The sequence below is a fragment of the Heteronotia binoei genome, chromosome 11, assembly GCF_032191835.1.
Source record: "Heteronotia binoei isolate CCM8104 ecotype False Entrance Well chromosome 11, APGP_CSIRO_Hbin_v1, whole genome shotgun sequence".
NCBI classification, from domain to species: Eukaryota; Metazoa; Chordata; class Lepidosauria; order Squamata; family Gekkonidae; genus Heteronotia; species Heteronotia binoei.
The window spans coordinates 50873520-50882984 of NC_083233.1; positions in this window are offsets into that span (position 1 = coordinate 50873520).

Here is a 9465-nt window from a genome sequence, read left to right on the forward strand (position 1 = left end):
ATACTTTTTGCATATTTGTAATCCTAGTCCTATTGCATTATTTATTAGATCTCATATGCTGTTTGATTACAATATTCTATATCATGTAATCCATCTTGAGTCTCAAGTAGAAAACTGATAAGTAATAAAGTATAAATAAATAATAAAGTAAATAATTCTGGGCTGACCACCACTGGACTCATTTGCCACTCCAATAATTTTTTCCTGGCTGTGTCTGGAAAGAAATGGGCAGAAATGCAGCTTCATGGCTGCCGGAAAGGAGAGGAAAGTAGGGGAATTCTGTAGCAATGTGCAGAGCATAATTGCTGCAAAGAAGCAGTTGCTGGGGAAAAATACCTTTGCACTAAGAACTTTGCAACTGCTCCCACACCTTTCCCTAAAGCTATATGAATACCCTACTCACAAGTCAACAATAACAATTCCTGGATCTCAGCAACTATGGCTGGCAGTAGATTATCTCAGCCACAAGATTATCTGAGCCCGCTTGCAGGATAGGGCGGGGTATAAAATGAAAAATTAAAGTGGCTGAAAGATGGCAAGCTAAATTAATAAAGCAGCAGAAGGACTAGTCCTCAGGATACAATTGTAGTACAGTTTTCAAGGATCCTCCAATCCACTAATTGATCTGTTCCCCACCAGCAATAAAGCGTGGAGTGAAAGGTCACCTGACATGGGTTGACATACTGTAACCTCTCTATTGCTCACCTCACAATTGGCTAGCTTCACTCCTGTGCAACATGCTCCACTCTAAACCCAACTTTCTCCTGTTCTTACTTGGCTTGGACTACATGGGTTTGGCTAACTACAGTCCTGGCTTATCCCTGGACTGATCTTAAACTTATTTAAAATATGATATTTTTTTCTAGGGAGCTATGGCTGATAAAAAAAAGCCATCTGGAGCTCAGTTCCATAAACGAAAGGCAGAATGAGCTAAGGAGCAAGCAAAGCAAGAGAAGTTCTTCCAGATATACCTTTGTACACAGAAAGCAATTAAAGAACAAGACTGTGACTCTACCCTTGTTGAAACTGCCGCTGAGGAAGTTGTATGTGGTGCTTCTACTACAAGTGATATGAACTCTAAGAAAGAAGTTTCACGATTTGAAGATATTTCAGTGAAACACACAGATAAAGAGGATTTTAAGGAAAGTGACAGTACAGCAAAGACTGCAAAAGAAGATGGTGTTGTGCCCAGCTTGAATTACAGTGACCCTGGTAACTGGCCTAACTATTGCATTGATAATGTGCATCAACTTATAGTACAAGGTGGTCCACAGCAGGTTGTATCATATGATTTTCCCAAAGACTCAAATAAAAGATTTTCTCCTATACACTATAAGAGGAGATTAGGAAATGGTGAAAAAGTGTGCAGACAATGGCTGATATTTTCCACCTCAAAGGATGTGGTTTTTTGTTTTTGCTGTAAGTTGTTCAGTGAAATAAGTGGTGCATCAACTCTACAAGAATCAGGTTCAAAAGACTGGAAGAACATTGGAGCAATTCCATCTTCACATGAGAGGAGCACTCTCCATCTAGAAAACTACCAGACCTGGAAAAAAATTGAATTGCACTTATACAAAGGAAAAACAATTGATAATATTAACCAGCAGGAAATCAGGCAAGAAGAACAATATTGGCAACAAATCTTGGAATGCTTGATTGCTTTGGTTAGAGTTCTTGGCATGCAAAACTTGGCATTCCATGGCACAAATGAAAAGTTGTACAGTGCTAACAATGGAAATTTTTTGAAGTTTGTAGAATATTTAGCCCTTTTTGATCCTACCATGAATGTACATTTGCGCAGAGTTGAAGATGAAGAAACAAAATTAACTTATACAGCTTCTAGCAGGTGCTATAAAGCAGAAAATTTTAGCACATGTACACTCAGCCAAATACTATTCAATTATTCTGGACTGCACACTTGATGCTAGTCATGTCAAACAGATGACAATGATGGTATGTTATGTTGATGTAAGCAAACACACATACTGAGATGTCTGAACCTGAGGTTCATTTCTTGGGATTTGTTCCACTAAAGGAGACTAGAGGTGTCTTTATAACACAAGCTCTTCTTGGGCAGCTTGAGCAAATGGGATTACCAGTTGAGAATCTGCATGGTCAAAGTTATGATAATGCGAGTAACATGAAAGGTAAAGAAAATGGCATACAAAAGAGTGTCCTAGACATAAATCCATGTGCCTTTTTCATGCCCTGCAGTGCACACTCTTTAAACTTGGTAGTCAATGATGCTGCTAAGTGTTGTCTGGAAGCAACACGTTTCTTCAGTTTGGTTCAGCAAATCTATAATTATTTCTCTGCATCAACTCAACATTGGCAAGTTCTAACTAGACTTGTATCAGGCCTAACTATTAAACCATTGAGTCAAACAGGATGGGAGAATCAGATCGATGCCTTGCAAACATTGAGATATCATCTTGGTATCAATAAAAAATGTACTGAAGATGTACTCGAGGCCTGCAAGAATTTGGAAAAATCATTGATGCACAATGGAAACAAAGATATTGATGCTGAAGATTTGTGCTATGAACTTAAAGCAATAGCTCGAAGACTTCCAAAGTCTATGCCACCACAAGGAGTACTTCTTTTCATACGGCAACAAAAACTCCTGGATAGTGCGCCTAATGTTTCTGTTGCTCTGAGGATCCTTCTCACACTTCAAGTGTCAGTGGCAAGCAGTGAATGCAGTTTTTCAAAGCGTAAACATATAAAATCATGCATATGTTCAACAGCACCAGAAAAAATACTACCTAGTTTGGCAACTATATCAATTGAACACACTGAAGCATCAGCACTTGACTTGAAAGAACAGGTGACAAAATTTGCAAAAGAAAAGGCAAGCAAAATGAGATTTTGATGTACTTGAAATGGAAACATTCAAGATACTTACATTTTAACATCAAAGTTCACAGGATTATTCAAAATGGTTTGTGATTTGTGTACTAAAACTTTTCTTTGAGAAAGGAAAGCAAAGATCATTGTACTTATTCTCGCTTTTTTAAAAAAATTAGGTATTTCAAGTTTTGTGCTTTTTACTCACAATTTATCTGTTTTTGAAAATTGGTTAACAGTGGATGGGAGCACAAGTAGTTAGCCTTGCCTAGGGCACAAAAAAGCCTGGCCCTGGCTGTGAGCCTCTCAGTGGATGAATGTGCCTTTCTTCCCCCCCACCCATGCTACTAAGAGCACCTTAGAGGGGGGCGCCCATGGCAGAGATTGGGAATATTGAATGGGTTTTAAATTCCTTCTTCCAGCATTGTGACTGTATGAAATGCAGCCACACCACACTACATCTATCTTACTTTTAAAAACTTGACACATTTTTTAAAACTTTTCTAAATAAAAAGGTGTGACAGACTTTGCCTTTGATTTGCCACATGCTTTCCTCTGCCTGCAGCAGGTGTCTCCTGTATGGTTTCTAACCTCAGAGTTGGGCCTGAAGTTATTCTGGAATTACAGTAAACTCCAGACTTCAAAAGGGGGGAAACAGCTCTTAATCCAATTAACAAAAAAAGGGCTTTCCTACTTGGTTGCCTGGAGGCAATGATGACTAGCCCTATGTGACCAACCAAGTGGCTTGCAGTTTGGATGTGTCTGTAGTTAATTTTGTTTCATTAAATACACATTCCACCCTCTCTCCATAAGGGCCCTCAAAACAACTCAAAAACTTAATGAAAAGCAACCAAACCATTACAGTTTTTTTAAATTACAAAATGAATAGAGTATAATAACTAGATGACACGAAGATTCATGATTAGACTATTCTAGGAAAAAAGCCCTGCCCAGCCTTTTGAAATTTAGCCATGAGCTTCTTGAGAACTTTTTTAGGAAAGAGGTTCTGCAGCACAGGGACTATTACTGAAAAGGCTGCTCCTTAATCCTTCACAAGTGCTATTATTTCCGCCAGAAAAGAGTTGAACCCAGGCCCATAGGTATGGGGGCCTTTGGAGTCCTTCTCAACTTCCTGTTGAGATTCCCCCAACTGAGGGCCCCCTGACCCAGCAAAACAGGAAGTGAGGGCAAGAGGCAGCTGCAGTGGGTCATCATGCTTTTGCAGCTAACTGGCTGAGAAAGTAAGAAGACCAGGCCTCCTGGCCCCACTTCTCTCTCCCCTCCTGCTTGGCTGCTGTCCATCTGACACTGAGGCCTTGGCAGTAGATGGAAGGAGCCAGGGGCAAGCTCTGTTCTGGCTCAGACTGAGAGTGAGGCAGGTGACCAAGAGACTAGCAGACTGAGGAGGCTGAGGTATGAATGCTCTTCCCCCCACATTCTGAGGCATTCAGAGATCCTGTCAGTTTTTTGTAGGGAAGAGGGGGACAGAGTCCTAAGTCAGCATCCATGGAGAGAGAGAGGAAGGCTGGCAAGGTAAGTTGGGGGGGGGAGGAAACTAGGGGAGGCAGCCAAATAAAAACAGATGAAATGGGGGGGGGGGCTGGAAATTGTTCCCTCAGCAGGGAAATGTCTCATTACCTGACCCCCTGGACTCCTCGAACAGCTCTTGGATCCCAAGTCTGGGACAGGCTGGATATGGATGGGAGGAGACAACCCCAGCTGAGCTGAGGGTGCTTACTCCTGAGGAAGCATGTGGAAGGTGGCAGTCCCAGAAGAGGAAGCCACGCCTGTCCATCAGGAAAGTTACCTGTTCCCCTCACAAAGGTCACCGGTCTTACGTCTGGGGGATGGAAAGGCCCAACCAGGCTGCATGCATCTGAAAGGGAGGAGGGGATTTCTAAAAATTCAAGCGCCCCTGAATTTTTTTAAAGCTCCCCAACCTAAAAAAATCCTGGCTACACCCTTGGTTGAACCTGAGTAGCAAGCCATGGGTATTGGCAGCAAATGCTAACACATGCAACAATTGAAATAGGTTCTGATTGTATGAAAGAGCTGTGAGTAAATATGAAGTATGCCTTGAGATGCACCAAAGGGCTGGCTTAGTCATTTGCAATCCTAATAGACTGTAGAATTCAGAGTAGACCTGCTTAGAATTGGTCTCCTAGTTGCTGAAGCAAATGACATTGTGCAGGGTGCTGAAATTTTGGAATCCCTCCCTCAGTGATGAAAACATGATGAGAAGAGTCTCACCACTTTTGAAGGGGCAGAATAGGTACAGGTATAGCTTGTGGTCTACTTCAAGTGTGCTGTATTCTTGAGGATGCAATTGAGAGCCTTCCAGCTGGTATATATGAGTTAATAAAGGAAATAAAATAAAAAACTAAATTTTAAAAATGCCGTGTTCTTTACTGCTGTTGACCAAACTGCAGTGAGACCCAGGGTAGGTGACAGCCACAAAACTAATCTAACCAGGACAGGAAAGGAGGGGAAGAAACTCGCCTGTAAGTAAAGAAAGTGGCTGCTGTACCATATGCTCATTTTTCTCAAGCAGACTAAACTCACTGTTCCAGGTATTTCATATGCTACTGTATAAGGGGAAGGAAAATCTAACACCTCTTTTCAGACATCTATACCCTTGAGTAACAAAGGAGGCATTTCTTGTTTCCCCTTCCAAAGTTTCCTGCCCCCAATGGTGAAATGGAATAACCCTATAACAAACTGGAATAAACCTATAACAAGCCGCCCTGAGTCCGCTTGCGGAGAGGGCGGGATATAAATGTAAAGTAATAAATAAATAAATAAGCTGGCAGAAAATTGCAGTAGATACATGATGGTAACAATAACAAAACTTCATGGCTCAGTCATAGTGCTTATAGAATTTCCTACAGTGCTTATGGCACTTCATTTGTGTAGCAGAATTTTTTCCCCTTCTGCTTTTATGTGACTCATACCCATCTTTAGCCACACTGATCTAGCACCATCACCTCCATCTGCAACCATTTTCCTTTTTCAAACATGGATATTTAGTGACTCCTGAACATGCAAAAAGTGCCTTTCCTGTGGAAATGGCAAGGTGCAGGTGGCAGAACTCCCCATCTCAGGATCTTCTGGAATCTGTTTTTAGAAATTGTGCAATCTGTCCCCACCCTCACTATCATCTCTATGAAAATAGCTTTCAGCTTAGTTTTGAATCTTAAACTTCTGTGGGCATCTCCATCCTGCTGTTTGTGCTGTCATCCAGTACTTGGCATACCGGGTTTAGCCACACCCATTCTTACCAAGCAGAGCTATATATCCGCAGTATTCCAATGTATTTCTCTTTTAGAACAGTTATCAGAATAATGCTTTTTTTAAATTGACAAACTTAAATAATAGATTGTTTCTCATTACATATACTAAACCATTCTTCCGCTATATTCTAATATTTTTTTTTGCATTAGCAAACTATATGTATAATGTATACTACATATTTAAAAGTAAACTAGGTGGACAGGGACACCTCTGAGAAAAACATGTTCTCAGTTTAACCCAGCTACAGAGCAGTGAACAGACTCTGCATTTAGTGCCTGTGGCACTCTCACAATCACTCTTCAGTTCTGACATGTTTATTGACTTTGCTGTTTTCCAACATATCTAAACCAAACTGTTCTTTCAATTTGTTAATTGTACTATTTTGCCATAGATTCTAACTTGGTACTGTTTTACACTGCCCACCAGCTATCTGTAAATGCTCATTGTACCCCATTTCATCATTTGATGAAGTGTGCATGCACATGAAAGCTTCCATTCTGAATAAAACTTCGTTGGTCTTAAAGGTGCTACTGGACTCCAACTTTGTTCTATTGCTTCAGACCAACATGGCTGCCCACCTGGATCTCTCATCAGAGATGAAAGTTTACACTTAGTTGAAATTTCCCGTTTCTCCTATTGCTGAACTCCACCAGTCATTGCTAGATGTCAAGAAGTAAGCAAAGCTACATACTAGAAAATAAGGAGAGTCGGACTATGTAGTTGAGTGAGTTTGAAGCAGGGACAGACTTCCAGTTCAGAAAGCCAAAAGTTTGCTCTGCTGTGCTTGAATTCAGTTGCCCTTTCTCCAGTTGTGACCATATTGTCAGAACAGAAATGTATGTTGAGAGCAATTTTTGTTCTCTGGACCAAGTGCAGGAGATTTAATATTGGCAAGCAACGGCTTATCAGTTGGCTGCAGTAGCAGCTGAGAGGGCAGACTGCAGGTGATTCTCGGAGCTCTACTAGGACCCATTCAAATAAAGTGAGAGGACAGCCCAGTGCGGCTTCCTGAGCAGCCCCCCTCATTATCCTCAGAGGGGTGTTTGGGTGTGGTGGTCTTAAAACATGGAGAGACCCAAAGCCATCCAAAATGGTAGCCATCATTACATTTTATGGCCATTAGTTCCCTTTTGCTGCTGTTCTGTGAAAATCCACAGCTAACCTTGTGCAAGTTCTGGCAAAGACCACCCAGCTCATAAGTAGAAAGACTAATGCCAGTCAGAACAGAGGCATAGGCCTGGTTGTCTCCTCCAGTGCTGATGTGCTAAATTGAAGGAGTCTTCAAGGCTTAGAGTTCTGTTACCCCACTGGGCACATTATTCTTTGGGGGGGGGGGGGGGTTACCTGACTCTCAGGATCAACGTGTCCTGCAGTGTTAGCATTCCTGCTTAAGTTTTCTCCTTTGACCAATGTCTTTGATGCTAAGAGGAGAGAAGAAATGGCACCTGACCCAAAGGGCTTCTGTTTTGTGCATGGGCCCGACAGAATGTTTCTAAAACTGTCAGTCACTCCCAAAGAAAAATTAGCAACATTGGCACAGCAAACAGAATTTCTCTATATCTATTAACTACAATACTTTCCCATTCCATCTACTTAGTTAGACTAAGTTATGCTAGCCAACTACGAATGAAATATTCACTGGTCTGTTTTGGGTGCCTTCTATTATTTCCTGGTTGAAAAGGAACACACTGAAATCAGGCTGGCTGGAAAATAGACCAGTTGGGCTTATACTGGAAAATGAACTACAGGCCACTTTGGAAATGTGGAGGGCAGGAGTGCTTCGGGTGCAAGATTTGTGGTGTAATGAACTTCACCAGCCATGACAAGAGGGTAGCCATTAAGATGAACATCTCTCAGATCTGATATCTCACCTTACCTTGTGTTAGTTAGACAATGGGATGAGCAAGAAGAAGTAAGTCTTTTTCAGTGCTAGTAGAGGTGACCTTGGGGTGAGGCAAGGGATGACAGCAGATTTGGGATGCCATTGTGGATGGCAACAGAGAGAGTCAGATCTGACCCTGAAACACATAGTTCAAAGACATCCTTTGGCCTGTGGGAGGATGACAGAGCTCCAGCTGCTCTCTACCAATACTCGTTTTGCAAGACTGACAATGAACTTGGATAAGCCCCCCTGAATAGGATAAGGTGGCTATATATTCTGTGTGCAGGGTGAAGTGGGAGAATATATCTGCAGTGAAAAGGGTCCTGAATTGAAACCTTGGCATCTCCAACTAAAGAGTCACAGGGCTCGGGAAAGTCCCAGAGTCCCCTAGTCAGGTGGACTGGTGCAATATAACACAGTTCTTGTGATGGTGTCAAAATAGATGAGACACCAAGATTATTGAAATGCTAATGCAAGGGGGCCTGATGTGGATCAGCAATGGAGGTAGGGAGAGTAGTTTTCTCCCCAGTGTGGTTTTGCCAATCAAAACCAGTTGCCTCCAGCTGTTATTAGCATTCAAAAATTAAAAGGCAAGCAAAAAAATGGATGCCAGTTTTTTGGGCTTCTAGTTGTAACAGCAGCATGTGGAAAGCTATTTCAAATAGTGAAGTGGTGAATTAAATCCTCTTCCCCCTCCCTGCATGGCCACAATTCAAATTGGAACTGTATGACTGGTTCCACACCGCTGGCTCAGAATGGCAGTGTGCCAACTTGGAAGTTAGCCAGTGGAAACTGGAGCACCCCAGAGTGTCCAGATGGCCCATGGAACGGGTGGGCTGCGGGCGCCCCGGGGGAGCATTCAGAGTACTCATGTGCCCTGTCCATCACTTTCCAGGTGCTTCCCGGCTGTCCAGATGGCCAGGGAGGTATCTCAGAGGCTCCCTGGTGATTAGGTACCACTCTTTGGGCCAGCCCTATTGCAGTAGGGACAGGTCGAGGGCAGGACAGCAGGCAGATGTGTGTGTTTGGACACACATCTTTTGTCCACTCACCTGCCATCCCTGAGGTGGCTTAAATGTCCATCAGGCACCAGCCATTGTGCATGAAAAGCAGGGGGGTGGGTTGTAGAAAAATCCCAGCAGGAACATTTGCATATTAGGCCACACACCCTGATGTCACCATTGTTCTACAGAGGTGGGGGTTTTTTGTAGAAAAAGCCCAGCAGGAACCTATTTGCATATTAGGCCACATCCCCTGATGCCAAGCCAGCTGAAACTGTGTTCCTGTGTATTCCTGTTAAAAAAAAAAAAAAAGCTCTGGTGAAAAGTGTTTGGGAGCCCTTTACCCTGAGATCTTCGGTCCTAAGATCTGCTACTTGGGGTAACCTGCTGGAAGTTGACTGACAGCAAGTTCAGGATATACTGAAGAAACCGCTACTTTACGAC